Raw genomic sequence first — 15,822 nt, forward strand, 5'->3', positions numbered from 1 at the left:
ATGGTATAGAGTACAGTACATACATATGAGATGAGTCATGTAGGGTATTGAAACATTATATGAAGTGGCATTGTTTAAAGTGGCTAGTGATTTATTACATCAATTTTTTCATTATTAAAGTGGCTAGAGATGAGTCAGTATGTTGGCAGCAGCCACTCAATGTTAGTGGTGGCTGTTTAACAGTTTGATGGCCTTGAGATAGAAGCTGTTTTTCAGTCTCTCGGTCCCCGCCTATACTGACATCGCTGTCGGGATGATAGCTGGGTGAACAGACAGTGGCTCGGGTGGTTGTTGTCCTTGATGAACTTTTTGGCCTTCCTGTGACATCGGGTGGTGTAGGTGTCCTTGAGGGCAGGTAGTTTGCCCCCGGTGATGCGTTGTGCAGACCTCACTACCCTCTGGAGAGCCTTGCGGTTGTGGGCGGAGCAGTTGCCGTACCAGGTGGTGATACAGCCCGACAGGATGCTCTCACTTGTGCATCTGTAATGGTTTGTGAGTGTTTTTGGTGACAAGCCAAATTTCTTCAGCCTCCTGAGGTTGAAGAGGCGCTGTTGCACCTTCTTCACCATGCTGTCTGTGTGGGTGGACCATTTCAGTTTGTCCATGATGTGTACACCGAGGAACTTAAAAAACTTTCCAACTTCACTACTCTTCCGTCGATGTGGATAGGGGACTGCTCCCTCAAGTCCACGATCATCTCCTTTGTTTTGTTGACATTGAGTGTGAGGTTATTTTCCTGACACCACACTCCGAGGGCCCTCACCTCCTCCCTGTAGGCCGTCTCGTTGTTGTTGGTAATCAAGCCTACCACTGTAGTGTCGTCTGCAAACTTGATGATTGAGTTGGAGGCGTGCATGGCCACGCAGTCATGGGTGAACAGGGAGTACAGGAGAGGGCTCAGAACGCACCCTTGTGGGGCCCCAGTGTTGAGGATCAGCGGGGTGGAGATGTTGTTACCTACCCTCACCACCTGGGGGCGGCCCGTCAGGAAGTCCAGGACCCAGTTGCACAGGGCGGGGTCGAGACCCAGGGTCTCGAGCTTAATGACGAGTTTGGAGGGTACTATGGTGTTAAATGCTGAGCTGTAGTCGATGAACAGCATTCTTACATAGGTATTCCTCTTGTCCAGATGGGTTAGGGCAGTGTGCAGTGGGATTGCGATTGCGTCTTCTGTGGACCTATTGGAGCGGTAAGCAAATTGGAGTGGGTCTAGGGTGTCAGGTAGGGTGGAGGTGATATGGTCCTTGACTAGTCTCTCAAAGTACTTCATGATGATGGAAGTGAGTGCTACAGGGCGATAGTCATTTAGCTCAGTTACCTTAGCTTTCTTGGGAACAGGAACAATGGTGGCCTTCTTGAAGCATGTGGGAACAGCAGACTGGGATAAGGATTGATTGATTATGTACGTAAACACACCAGGCAGCTGGTCTGCGCATGCTCTTGAGGATGAAGACATCGTGTTCCGCGACAGGGCTGGTTTTCCTTTTGTAGTCTGTGATTGACTGTAGACCCTGGCACACACCTCTCGTGTCTGAGCCGTTGAATTGCGACTCTACTTTGTCTCTATACTGACGCGTAGCTTGTTTGATTGCCTTGCGGAGGGAATAGCTACACTGTTTGTATTCGGTCATGTTTCCGGTCACCTTGCCCTGATTAAAAGCAGTGGTTGGCACCTTCAGTTTTGCGTGAATGCTGCCATCAATCCACGGTTTCTGGTTGGAGAATGTTTTAATAGACGCTGTGGGTACGACATCACCGATGCACTTGCTAATAAACTCGCTCACCGAATCAGCGTATTCATCAATGTTATTGTCCGACGCTATGTAGAACATATCCCAGTCCACGATGCATTTATAAGTTATAATCTTCAAGAATCAATGGGTACATATCATCAATTTATAAATCAGAAAATGTATGTAGCAACTTCAGTTTGCCCCTTTAAAGGGGGGATGGATTCATTGCTTACCTGAAATCTTTGGCAGCCAAACAGCAAGCAACAAGGGTATTGTACCTCTTGCCAAAACCATGCAATTGCATTGCACAATCTACCTCCATGAAGTTTGAATTCAGGACAGATTTGTTGAAACCAGTTTCAAATATTTAATTGTCATCATGTTTAGTATGAACCATGATTGGTTGACCCATGAGCAGTTATGTGGCCTGTAGGCTAGAAGGTGCTGTTATCATGGTGAGATGATAGAAATGATAAAGAATATAGCTCAACGAAGCCAGAGGTCATACAGTATTGGTTTGAAGTGTTACTGGTACAGTAATAGATACGGCGTGAATGTTGAAACTAGAGGGTCTGAGGGAAAATAGTGGGTGCACTTCATTTAAATTTAACACTCATTTTAAACCTGATTACACTGTCTTAATGGAGTTCACCATGGTAGAATGGTTCATGGTGTGGATGTCCCATCCAACCCCCACTTCCTCTTTGCTCACACTAATGTAATTTCCCAAAGGATTCACTGCAGCCTCCCTGGCCCACGTCACAACTGGCCGGCATGGCTGGCTACTGCAGGAATCCCTGCCAATCGCCTCTGTATCCCCATGATTTAACCAGGGAAGGATTAAATAACTGAACTAAGAGTTTGGCTTTGGAATAGACTCACTTCCATGTCCCCATAATGACTCACTGACACAGGATGATGAAGTCATGAACTGTGTTTAGTAATTTTTTATTTAAACTTTATTTAACAATGCAAGTCAGGTAAGAACAAATTGTTATTTACAATGACGGCCGCAGGTAGCCTAGTGGCGGGTGATCTTATTGGTAAAGTAGACAATTTGTAACTCTGCTACAAATGACCGACAAGGCATGGGACAATCTTGCAAAGATCAGCTGACATTATGTTTGGGAGATACCAGCTCCATGTACTTTAGACATTTCTGCAGTTAAGATTAAAAAAAACGTCCTATGCCCAATGTTTCCATTGCTAAATTAGGGAGTCAGTAGCTGTCAGTTGAGGGCCCAGATATACCCCTGTCAGAACCACACGTGGAGTCATACATTTAACTGTTAGGCTTCAGACACTATTCATGTTCTTTAGATGCATCTCAGAAAATAGAATAGCAATTCATTATGGAACAATGAAGAATGCATGATGACAAGTCAACTGAGTAGAATATGCTGTCAATAGACTGGCCTAATAGCCCACTAACTGTAGCCACCCTTTTCTCCACCCCTCCCTGTCTCATGCAGACTGCTTTGTAAAGCTTATTCCATCCTACTGGAGAGGCCCTGTACCTTCGGCCTAGTGTGCTGATTTAATTCAGCTTTTTGAGTGTGGACACACCATGAGATGGATTCCCAAAGTATTCATATGTTTATGATCTGCTTCTTTACAATGCAACCTTCCCAAATCCGGCGTCCATTTTGTAAGCTTCAGGAAAAAAACAGAATGATTTGTCACCAGCCATCACGTTACACAATATTGATATACTGTGTCTATGGAATTAGTGTGGACAGGATTTATTAGATTTTTTTCATACCAGATTTGGGAAACTAAGTATCTGTAGAGACAAGAAGGCAAGAAGTAATCAATTTACTTATGTTAAACATGTCATAACAGAATTTGTTATCACATGTTATCACATGCTTTAAATATTGCCTGTTTCCCCCCTAGGGAACAATAAAGATAAACTTATTTCTAAATTGCTTAGAACTCAGTTGCATAACGTTCATTGTTTTGCAGTTGTGCAACAGTCTCTATTATTTCTCGGTCGAAAAGTTTAATGCCAGATTTGAGAAAGAGCCTTACCTCTTATCTGATTTTATAACAGACTTTTGCCACACTGTCTGAGCACACGCAGTACATAGTCCCATGGATGGATGATAGGCTCAGTTAATCAGTGAGACATATTTTATTTATTTATTTAACCTTTATTTGATCACGGAAGACATATGGAAACCTAGGTCTCTTTTACAAATGTGCCCTGTATATACACCATAAATATATACATTATAACTAAACTATATATTACACACATATACAGTTGAAGTCGGAAGTTCACATACACCTTAGCGAAATACATTTAAACTCAGTTTTCCACAATTCCTAATGTCCCTGTCTTGGGTCAGCTGGATCACAACTTTATTTTAAGAATTTGAAATGAATAAAAGGCACAGTCAACTTAGTGTATGTAAACTTCTGACCCACTGGAATTGTGATACACTGAATTATAAGTGAAAATATCTGTCTTTAAACAATTGTTGGAAAGATTACTTGTGTCATGCACAAAGTAGTGTTCTAACCGACTTGCCAAACTATAGTTTGTTAACAAGACATTTGTGGAGTGGTTGAAAAACAAGTTTTAATGACTCGAACCTAAGTGTATGTAAACTGCCGACTTCAACTGTATATATATATATATATATATATATATATATATATATATATATATATATATATATATATATATATATATATATATATATATTGTATCACAATTCCAGTACGTCAAAAGTTTTACATTACATACACTAAGTTGACTGTGCCTTTAAACAGCTTGACAAATTCCAGAAAATGATGTCATGGCTTTAGAAGCTTCTGATAGGCTAATTGACATAATTTGAGACAATTGGAGGTGTACCTGTGGATGTATTTCGAGACATACCTTCAAACTCAGTGCCTCTTGCTTGACATCATGGGAAAATCAAAAGGAAACAGCCAAGACCTCAGAAAAAACATTGTGGACCTCCACAAGTCTGGTTCATCCTTGGGAGCAATTTCCAAACTCCTGAAGGAACCATGTTCATCTTTACAAACAATAGTACGCAAGTATAAACACCATGAGACCACGCAGCTGTCATGCCGCTCAGGAACGAGACGCGTTCTGTCTCCTAGAGATGAACGTTCTTTGATGCGAAAAGTGCAAATCAATCTCAGAACAACAGCAAAGGACCTTGTGAAGATTCTGGAGGAAACAGGTACAAAATTATCTATATCCACAGTAAAACGAGTCCTATATCAACATAACCTTAAAGGCCACTCAGCAAGGAAGAACTTATTGCTCCAAAACCGCCATAAAAAAGCCAGACTATGTTTTGCAACTGCATATGGGGACAAAGATCATACTTTTTGGAGAAATGTCCTCTGGTCTGATGAAACAAAAATAGAACTGTTTGGCCATAATGACCATTGTTATGTTTGGAGGAAAAAGGGGGAGGCTTGCAAGCCGGAGACCACCATCCCAACCGTGAAGCCCGGGGGTGGCCGCATCATGTTGTGGGGGTGCTTTGCTGCAGGAGGGACTGGTGCACTTCACCAAATAGATGGGATCATGAGGAAGGGAAATTATGTGGATATATTGAAGCAACATCTCAAGACATCAGTCAGGAAGTTAAAGCTTGGTTGCAAATGAAACTTCCAAATGGAAAATGACCCCAAGCATACTTCCAATGTTATGGCAAAATGTCTTAAGGACAACAGCGTCAAGGTATTGGAGTGGCCATCAATCACAAAGCCCTAACCTCAATCCCATAGAACATTTTTGGGCAGAACTGAAAATGTGTTTGCGAGCAAGGAGGCCTACAAAATTGACTCAGTTACACCAGCTCTGTCAGGAGGAATGGGCCAAAATTCACCCAAATTATTGTGGGAAGCTTGTGGAAGGCTCCCTGAAACGTTTCACAGAAGTTAAACAATTTAAAGGCAATGCTACCAAGTACTAACTGAGTGTATGTAAACTTCTGACCCACTAGGAAAGTGATGAAAGAAATAAAAGCTGAAATAAATAATTCTCTCTACTATTATTCTGACATTTCATATTCTTAAAATATAGTGGTGATCCTAACTGACGTAAGACAGGGAAATTTTACTAGGATTAAATGTCAGGAATTGTGAAAATCTAAGTTCAAATGTATTTGGCTAAGGTGTATGTAAACTTCCGACTTCAACTGTATATACTACCGGTCAAAAGTTTTCGAACACTTACTCATTCAAGGGTTTTTCTATATTTTACTATTTTCTACATTGTATAATAATAGTGAAGACATCAAAACTACTAAATAACACATATGGAATCATGTAGTAACCAAAAAAGTGTTCAACAAAACAAAATATAGGTTATATTTGAGATTCTTCACATAGCTACCCTTTGCCTTGATGACAGTTAACCACATTTTTGGCATTCTCTCAACCAGCTTCATGAGGTAGTCACTTGGAAAGCATTTCAATGAACAGGTGTGCCTTCTTAAAAATGTATTTCTGGAATTTCTTTCCTTAATGCGTTTGAGCCAATCAGTTGTGTTTGACAAGGTAGGTAAATTTCTTCAACAAATGATCAGGTCTATATAATTATCAAACATGCATTAGTAATGGAAAGGAAACAGACTATTTTTTTTAAGTATTAAAAAATGCTTCTTTAGCAATACAATTTGGAGGCAGAAGTTGGTACAGAGTTCAGTATAACAGTATATAATACTTTCTTCCCAAGTTCTGCAAAATGTCTAAGACATCCTGTAACTCATATAGCCTCCCCAATCACCCTTACGTAACTTTCCCTGGCAACAACATTTTAATAAATCTGACCTCCCCTTGACAGCAGGAACCATCTTATCAGCAAGTAAAAACTCAGAAGTGGGTTTGACCAAAGCTTGACCTTTCATCACAAGTATAGGGCCATGACAAGGTGAACGAGTGTAAGCATCTTCTGACAGGGGGCTGGTTTCATCAGGTCTGTGGCAACCTTGGGTTCTCAGAAAACCAGATAACCATGGTGGGATCCAGAAAGGAGAAGTCTGAATGTAGATGCCTTCTGATAGTGTCTGAAGGTCACACCACTCAACAACAGGTTTTAACACACACACACACACACACACACACACACACACACACACACACACACACACACACACACACACACACACACACACACACACACACACACACACACACACACACACACACACACACACACACACACACACACACACACACACACACACACACACACACACAGAGGTCTCTTTAAAAGGAGACCTCACGTTTTATCATAACTTCATTTATTAACCCCTTAAAAGGTATAAGGCCTTGGTTTAACCCTCTTCATTCCCCCCTTTGAGGCTACCAGGCCTCAACAAAAGCAAAGCAACTCAAGCATAGTAATTATAAGAATCATACATAAACGGTGTATTAGATTGCAAGCGATCTTCAGGAGATTGAGGATAGAAATAAGGGTCTGGGGGATGAGAATCATGAAGCATAAACATGCCTGGCATGGCCTTATGAAAACAACTTAAATCCAAAATGTCCTAGTTTATCTTTCAACCACCCAAAAAGGAACCAGGAGTCTTCTCTTGTGGGGGTGTAGGTGTCAGCCAACTGTTAATTTTTTCAAAATCTCAGTCATATTATCAGAGGAGTCAGGGAGAAGTATAACACAGTCAGTGGGGGAAATATAATTTAGGGCCCTGCAATATCCCCCCTCCTTATCCAGGATGTAGTCTAATGCATAGCCTGGCTGTAACAGCTTTAAGATTCGGAACATCAGTAGAAAGAAGGGTAATAGTCAAATAGTCAAATAGTCAAATTCATATGGGCCTGCATGGAGTAGGTGATGTTGTTAATCCAATCACCTAACACTTTAATTCCAACCCCTGGGAAGAGTGCCAATTCGAACGGTTCACCATTGCTAAGAGAAAATCTACTAGCCAAGCCATTATCTGCCATTGCTCATTTCACATGGAAACTACGGTGCGCTGTGGAGTTAGGCTTAGTCTTCAATAGGGTCAGCAGGGGTATGGTTGCGACTTGAATTTTAGTTTGGCCTAAATAACAGCAACCATCCCACACATTAGGCAATTCTAAGAAGCCATTGTCACCGCAAACCCACATAAACCCATTAGGAGCTCTCAATCCAGACCCTATAACGGATATGGGTATTCCAGTTTTAGAGTCAGAGAAGGTTAATGCATAATTCATATTAAGGGAGGGTTCGGTAGGTGGTGGCACACCCGCGTAACACCTACAGCTGTCTGAAAGGTCCATGGTAATACTACCTCTACCACAAAGACAAAGCTAGGGTTCGGTTACAGGTCTCAAATTATTCAAGACAGGTTCTCTCTTGTTATTTCCAATTGCTAAAGGCAGTGGATGAATGGGATATTTAGGACATTCAATAGCAGAGGAGACATTATATAACTTAGAGGCATACTTTTTACCCCTAAACATAAGGGTGGGTCCTAGACTAAGGCTCTGGATGGACCCATTACTGGGGAGTATATTTATCATTCTGGCACATGGATTGGTAAACTGACCAGAAACCTTATGAGAGCCAATAGTATGGTTAATCGTGGTGGAATACTATTTGGAGACATATAATTGGATGCATCTGGGTTGATTCCTAGCTGTCTTAAGATGTCGGAGGATGTATGAGAGGACACTGCATGTGATAGACATACTTAGCAATGTGACTACAAGTGATCCAAACAATTCATTCTGACTGAGATTTTGAAGAATGACTACATACGAACCACTAGGCGTGGCTTGTCGGCTCAGGTTCTGAACCATTTTTACCCATTGGTTACTGGTTTTCAATTGATTCCTTTGGATCTCTATTCCCCCCAACAGAGGCTGCTAGTGGATGAAAAGAAGTATCAAAAACATGTACCTCAATGGTTTAGCCCAAGTTTTATTTTTGACAATGTAACCATAGTGGTCATGTGTAACAACATCTGGGTCTGGGTGTGCACTCTTATCTGTTATGATGGTTGGGGCGTCTTTTGGCAGCGTGATAGGTGGTGCCACTCCTGGCGCTCCTGAACATTCACTGCTGTGAGCGTTGCTGCGATGACCTGGTACGGACCCATCCATCTGGGGTGGTTCCATTTTAGTTTGTGGACCTTTTAGCTTGATCCATTCTCCAACGTCAACAGGTAGGCTGTCTGGGTCACCCTGTTATGTAACTTCCTGTGCCTTCCTGTATTGGGAATACAAAGACCTAACAGCATGGGTTAGTTCCTTCATATATCTACCCAAATCATCATCCAGTGCAGTCAGGTCAGTCAGTTTTGAAGTCATTGGTCTGTGTAAAGGAACGTTCATTGAACGGCCAGTTAAGAGCCCATGTGCGATAAGCCCTGTTCTGCGGTTTATACTATTGCTCATTTTCACCAAGACTAAGGGGAGACACTCTACCCACTCCTGTGGAGTGGCATGCTTTGGTAAGCCCCCCTTTTATGCTTTGATTAGCCCTCTCAGTAATCACATTACTTTGTGGGTGGTAGATAAAAAAACTAACTTCTAATCTATTCCCAATTGGGCAGCCACCTGTGCAACCACATCTCGTGTGAAATGGGTGTCATTGTCTGCAGAAAGAACTTCCGGAATACCAAATCTAGGGATAATTTCCTTTAATGGACGTTTTGCTATCGTTTTAGCATCACATTGAACAGTTGGAAAAGCTTCAACCCACCTGGTAAATCAAGAAAGGTTGAATAATCTGATTACCAATGCTTAGAGAAAGGCACAATCAGGTTTTTTATTTAAAACAAGCCATCTGTAAATCTTAGCTTCTTAATTAACCAGCTTATCTATATGTTTTTAAACGTTAAATCCATATCAATCCAAATGCCAAAGTATTTATATGCGGGAACACGTTCGATCGGAGAACCACCTAATGAGTGAACATGTAGTTCATCTGAAACAATGTATTTATTTTGAAGTTTTAAATCAGCAAGGGATTCCTGCATTGCTATAAAATCTGACTGTAGTTTTGACACAGTTGGGGCAATAGCATACATAAAAGTATCATCCGCATATAGATGAAATTGACATTTTTTAACAGATTGATGGTGTCAATGGTGTTTATATAAATATTGACGAAAACCCCTGTGGGACACCTTTATATACTTCAATAAATTCAGATGGCCTGAGTTCTGTCACTAAGATAATCATGAAACCATAAACAGGCGTCAGAGCTCAGACCTATCGAGGACAGTTTATTTAATAAAATAGCATGATCAGCATTACCAAAAGCATTTGACAGATCCACAAACAAAGCAGCACATTTAATTTGAGTGTCTAAAGCATTGGCTCATCTGAGCTATCTTTGTTGCAGGTGCATGGTAACAGTTGAATAAGAAGAGAAAACATAAGAAACCCGCACACTGCTCTGTCGAGTATCACTGCTCTTTATTAAAGCTCTACATATCGGCCTCAAGGCCTTCGTCTTCGCTTTTGTGTCTAAAGCATTGACAAGATCATGAACAACTAAAGTGTTTGCTGTAATAGTGCTATGCCCAGGCCTAAACCCCGATTGGTTTATATTAGAAATACATTTCTCAGATATAAAAAAAGCTAAGTTGTGCATTTACCAAGGATTCAAGAATCTTAGCTAGAAAAGGAAGCCTTGAAATGGGACGATAATTATTAGGATCTCTACTATCCCGCCCTTTTGGAGTGGCAGCACAAGAGATGATTTTGGAATATTTCCTGATAATGGTAAATACAAAATGTGGGTTATTGAGCCAACAATGATGGTCGCTACACAGTTAAGCAGACTGGGAACCAATTGTTCGTTCCCTGTGGATTTATTGTTATTATTTATTGTCTATGGCTAGCAAAGCATCCAGGACATATTTTTCTGTAAATAGCCTAAAAGAAAAGCTTTGACTATAATTTCTCTAATCATTCAGCAAGTTTCTTCTATCAGTATCCAGCCCAATATCATTGTGAATAGACTTAGAAGTTATTTAAAAGAGAGAGCCCGCTTAAATAAAATTGTGATTTACACTGCCTTGCAAAAGTATTCATCCCCCTTGGCGTTTTTCCTATTTTGTTGCATTACAACCTGTAATTTAAATGGATTTTTATTTGGATTCCATGTATTGGACATACACAAAATAGTCCAAAGTGGTGAAGTGAAATGAAAAAAATAACTTTCAAAAAAAAGAAATGGAAAATGTAAAAGTGGTGTGTGCATATGCATTCACCCCCTTTGGTATGTAGCCCCTAAGTAAGATCTGGTGCAACCAAATAAAGTCCACCTGTGTGCAATTTAAGTGTCACATGATCTGTCACATGGTCTCACTATATATACACCTGTTCTGAAAGGCCCCAGAGTCTGCAACACCACTAAGCAAGGGGTATCACCAAGTTAGCGGCACCATGTAGACCAATAAGCTCCCCAAACAGGGCAGTGACAAAGTTGTGGAGAAGTACAGATCAGGGTTGGGCTATAAAAAAATATCCGAAACTTTGAACATCCCACGGAGCACCATTAAAGCAATTGTTAAAAAACTGAAATAATATGGCACCACAACAAACCTGCCAAGAGAGGGCCGCCCATCAAAACTCACAGACCAGGCAAGGGGGGCATTAATCAGAGAGGCAACAAAGAGACAAAAGATAACCCTGAAGGAGCTACAAAGCTCCACAGCAGAAATTGGAGTATCTGTCCATCTGACAACTTTAAGATGTACATTCCACAGAGCTGGGCAAGAGTGGAATAGTGGACAGATAAAAGCCATTGCTTAAAGAAAAAAATAAGAAAACACATCTGGTCTTCACCAAAAGGCATGTGAGAGACTCCCGAAACACTTTGAAAAAAGTACTCTGGTCAGATGAGACTAAAATTGAGCTTTTTGGCCATCAAGGAAAACGCTATGTCTGGCGCAAACCCAACACCTCTCATCACCCTGAGAACACCACCCCCACAATGAAGCATGGTGGTGGCAGCATCATGCTGTGGGGATGTTTTTACATCGGCAGGGACTGTGAAACTGGTCAAAATTGAAGGAATGATGGATGGCGCTAAATACAGGTACATTCTTGAGGGAAACCTGTTTCAGTCTTCCAGAGATTTGAGACTGAGACGGAGGTTCACCTTCCAATAGGACAATGACCGTAAGCATACTACTAAAGCAACACTCGAGTGGTTTAAGAGGAAACAATTAAATGTATTGGAATGGCCTAGTCAAGGCCCAGATATCAATCCAATTGAGAATCTGAATCCAGTGGAACCCATCCAACTTGAAGGAGCTGGAGAAGATTTGCCTTGAAGAATGGGCAAAAATCCCAGTGGCTAGATGTGCCAAGCTTATAGAGACATACCCAAAGAGACTTGCAGCTATAATTTCTGCAAAAGGTGGCTCTACAAAAAGAAAATCCATTTTAATTCCAGGTTGTAAGGCATTAAAATAGGAAAAATGCCAAGGGGGTGAATACTTTCACAAGCCACTGTAATTCATCAATGATGGCCTTTTTGAGGCCAGTGTCTGAATTCATTTGTTGTGGCAGAGAGGAGGTAGTAGAACCCTTCAGGGATTTGACAGTTTTCCAGAATTTGGCTGCTATTAGAATCCAAAAGAGTGATTACATAATAATCAGATTGAGCCTTTCTGATTGGATCACTTACACAGGGATTCATCAGTTGCTTAAAATCTTGCCAGTCCGGGCCTAAGCCTGTGTTCCTGGCCTTGACCCGAGCAGAATGAGTTCTGATAATTCCGGAGTGTACCAGGCATTTCATCATTTCATGATTATCCACAAAAGTATTGAAGACATTTGCAAAAAGGCACAAAGCTAAATCAGGTTCAGGGATACCTGAAATACAATCAAGGTCACTAAAATAACGATCATGTAAAAAAGCCTGTTCAATTAAGTTTTTGAACTTCCTCTTTGCGGTGACACAAGGCTTATGGTCACTAATGTCTTGGGTGAAGACACCAATAGAAACATATTTCTCTGGTGTATTCATTAAAATAAGATCAATCAGAGTTTACTTTGGGCTGTGTAGGCAAGTCACAAACTGGGTTAAGTTTTGATCATTACATGTCTTTTAGGTTGTCTGAAGCCTGCAATTTCCAATAATAATAATAATAATAATACATTCTGATTCAATAAAAGAAGATAAACTAGTTAACTCCTCGAGTGCACAAAGGTTTTCCCGAGGGAGGATGGTAAGTTCCCTATAACAGTTACGGATACATTCTTCCCCAGACAAAAGCTTAAAGATATTGGCTACATTATTTTGGCAAGGGAAATGGATTTCAGTAAAGAGACAGTGAAATAATGTTTTATAAGAATGGCCACTCCACCACCTCTACCCTGTCTGTCATCACTGAACACATTATAACCCTCAATATTAATATCAGTGTCCAGAATGTCCCCAGAGAGCCAAGTTTCACTCAACACCAGAATGTCTGGATTTGTCTGCATAGCCTAAATCTTAATTTAATCCAGTTGAGAAAGTCAGCTTTTCAGATGCATCAACCCAGGTCCTTTAAGATTTTTAAAGACACATGTGGTCTCCATCTCAAACAAGCTATGTTCAATAGGTGGTTACAGGCCCTGTCTGATATTGATATAGTTGGTATGGCTATAAGATGGCATAGAACTGCACAATTTGGTCTGTCCCTATTAATAACAGAGGATGGAGTAGAAATTAAAATAACTTTTCCAAAGTTAGGCCCATTGGGCCTGAGGCCACAGCCAATTTCAATATGAGGAACTCTCTGAGTAACCAGTGATGGAATGTTATATACTGACTTACATGGGCCTTAGTTGCTATAGTGCAACAGCCCAAGCCCTCTAGGTGATGTGAAAACCGAGGGGGTATTCAAGTTTATGGAATTCACATTTGAACTTAAAGCATTGGGTGAGCAGACCACAGTGGGCTTCTATTTTGAGATAACAATAGCATGTTGGAATATGTGGACAGGAAGGATACAAGTCTTTCATGTTGACAAATGAGAATAGAAAGATAGGTGACCAGGATTATTGCCAGTGCCCCAGTTCAGATGCTGAATGTCATCCATAATACCAAAGCAATGGTTGAGGATAAGAACCATAAAAATAGAAACCTATTTTTTAATTTTTTACTAGGCAAGTCAGTTAAGAACAAATTCTTACTTTCAATGACAGCCTAGGAACAGTGGGTTAACTGCCTGTTCAGGGGCAGAATTACAGATTTGTACCTTGTCAACTCTGGGAATTGAACTTGCAACCTTCAGGCTACTAGTCCAACAATCTAACTACTAGGCTACCCTGCTGCCTATAATGAAAATGGCATTTGAACTCCATCCCAATCACTGACACGGGAGAGACAGAGAGAGAGAGAGAGAGAGAGAGAGAGAGAGAGAGAGAGAGAGAGAGAAAAGCAATGTCCTTGTCCAATGTCCCTTTTTATTGGCAATAAAGTGTGTGTGTGTGTATGAGTGTGTGTGTTGCCTGTTGTGGAAGTTTGGTGTTTTTATTGTAATGTAGTATCTCTTTAGTGTATTTTTTTATTGAATTGCGAGCAGGGTTCACACAGGCTGTGTGTTTGTGTGGGTTAACTTCAAAATGTGAAAGAGAGAATGAAATTAGATTTGTAAATGGGCAATAAGCTGCCTACTAGAGTCTGATGTACTGTAGTTAGATGGATGTTTTATTTCAATGCATCTTGTAGTGGGATGTTACACAATTTCTATGTACAGTTGTGACCACCCAGGTTTTGATCCTGTAACAATTGCACAACTCAATACCCTGTTATGCTTGAGAGCTAATCCTTACAGTAGGCATAAACTCTGCAAGCTAACATGAGTCTTCAGGACTAAGGCAAGGTTGCTCGTCATGTGACCATTGTTCACCGAACCACCTCCGCTACACAATGTTTACTGCAGCAGTTCAGACACAGTGTAGCCCTCAACGACAAAAAGGGACCTGTTCCCAACCCCATACAGTGCAGGCAGGCAGCACAGCTCTTCGCGACAGTCAGTTTCTTCCTGCATTAATAATTGAAGGCAGCTGAATTTAGCTGCATCACTGTGTGTAGATCAATGAGATGAGAATCCTGAGGAGACACTTTCTCTCTGCTTTGATCTCTCTGCTGCTGCTCAGGAGATGAAAGGGCTAATTGTGCCTGTTGGGTTCAGCAAAGGGAGGACAAAGACCTGCCTACATGGAAAAACCTAATATGGCTAATTACAGAGCACAATAATCTCAGGTTTTAAGTTGTAACTTTATTCCATACATAATTCTGCATTATGTATGCAAACCTTTTTGCACTGTTGTGGTCTGCTATGTGTAATTCACATCTGCTGTTCAGGTGGCCTGTTCCACCCAGTAGTCAGTCAGTCCTACACTACAAATTAGGGGTTCAACAAGGGTTCTTCTAAGATTCTCAAAGTTCTTTGAAGAACCTTCTGGGGGTACTGAAAATTGTCCCCAGAAGGTTCTTCCAAGAACCCCATAGGGGGTGGGGTTCATCGTGGAACCCCATTCATTTTAATGAATACATACAATACTAAAATGGTAACTATACCAACTTCAGATCAGCTCATTGAACCCATAAAACTATCAGTGTTCAGCCTTAATATGGGATGACAATTCAACAGAACAGATGCACAGGAATGACATTTACTCTTAACAGGTGGGCAAAAGAAAATATGAAAGCCACGCCCCCAGAAAAACACACCTCCACTCCAGGGTTCCTCCAGGAACCCATTGAAACATTAAAGGTTCCTTCAAGAACCCCTCAAATAATAGAAGGTGTAAATATGAACTATTGACTAGCAATGGTTCCTTGAGGAACTCCAGGGGTTCTTTGAGGATTTCTAGGATTCCTAGTCACCACTACTTCTAAGAGTGTAGCCTACATTGCATCCTGGCACTTAGTCCGCTGCCTGTGCTGAGCACATGGGCTGAGGCCTCCTCTCTCCAACCCCTGCTGATCCACAGGCAGAGTGAAATCATTTCTCAGGGCACACAGTTTCTCTCTCTCGTCTGTATTTTCATTTCTAATTTTCTAATACGATTGCAGGCTCAACCAGTCATTACCTCCTTAGCCTGTGGAGGTCAACCCACTGATATCAGACTGTCATTAAGGTCAGGA

The 15,822-nt window shown here is 41.1% G+C and overlaps 1 protein-coding gene across 2 annotated transcripts in view; it reads left to right on the forward strand.

The window, feature by feature from the left end:
- LOC124020198 (intermediate filament family orphan 2-like) overlaps window positions 1-15,822 on the forward strand; it is a 69,251-nt gene that overhangs the window by 1,609 nt on the left and 51,820 nt on the right. The gene's annotated exons all lie outside the window — the stretch shown is intronic.

This window comes from Oncorhynchus gorbuscha, linkage group LG03 (assembly GCF_021184085.1).
Source record: "Oncorhynchus gorbuscha isolate QuinsamMale2020 ecotype Even-year linkage group LG03, OgorEven_v1.0, whole genome shotgun sequence".
Classification (NCBI taxonomy): Eukaryota; Metazoa; Chordata; class Actinopteri; order Salmoniformes; family Salmonidae; genus Oncorhynchus; species Oncorhynchus gorbuscha.